The 757-nt window shown below is 38.2% G+C and overlaps 1 long non-coding RNA gene across 1 annotated transcript in view; it reads left to right on the forward strand.

Moving 5' to 3' along the window:
• The first annotated feature begins 563 nt into the window (after window positions 1–563).
• The window catches only part of LOC107575202 (uncharacterized), a 14125-nt gene continuing 13931 nt past the window's right edge, over window positions 564–757 (forward strand). The window contains exon 1 of the long non-coding RNA XR_001607822.1: window positions 564–651. This is a non-coding gene — a long non-coding RNA (uncharacterized lncRNA). The remainder of the gene's footprint in view (window positions 652–757) is intronic.

The raw sequence follows: 757 nt of genomic DNA on the forward strand, positions 1-757 counted from the left end.
ACGTTGAAAACAGTTGTGCTGCTTAATATTATGTGCAAACCATTTAAAACACTAAAGTCATGTCTGCTTTGTGGTTTTATTTTGTGTTCATGTTTCCTGTCTTTTATTTTGAAGTTAAAATTGTTCCCCTCATGTGATTTTGCTATGCTGTTTCTTTGTTTTACTTGGGAAGTTTTCATTGGTTTATTGTCTTATTTTGTTATGTTCTGTCCTCTGATTGGTTCACTATCCTTTCTTGTCTTCTTGCTTAGTAGTTCTGGTTTGTCATTGGTAGTTACTCTAGTATTGTATTTAAGCCCTGTTGTTTACCTTGTTAATTCATTGAAGTACGATTGCTATTTCTTGTTCCACAGCTCATAGCTGTCCCTCAGCTAAATGAATAAATTAATTACCAAAATAAATATATTCTTATGATTACATTATGGCAGAATTTTCATTCACTGTAACATTTTAAATTGAAAGGTGCAGTAGGAGATCTTGGAAAATGCTAACTTTAGCCTGAAAACACTGAAAGTGAACGTCCCACCCTCCCTGCAATCGCCGTCCAAAGCCACGCTCCCTGAACGCATTTATACGCTCACAGACCAGAATACCAGAGCCAACATTACATAGGCTACATCAGCTGTTCCTAATTCCAGCCCATGTTCCGAAGTGAAGTAAACTTCAACGGATTTCCCCTGCTCAGGGAGGAGGGAGCAATGAACACTCTGTCAGGATCATATCGATCGGAACACAGTTCATGCACGTAGCTCACTTC

This window comes from Sinocyclocheilus grahami, unplaced genomic scaffold (genome assembly GCF_001515645.1).
Source record: "Sinocyclocheilus grahami isolate Dianchi unplaced genomic scaffold, SAMN03320097.WGS_v1.1 scaffold2508.1, whole genome shotgun sequence".
Classification (NCBI taxonomy): Eukaryota; Metazoa; Chordata; class Actinopteri; order Cypriniformes; family Cyprinidae; genus Sinocyclocheilus; species Sinocyclocheilus grahami.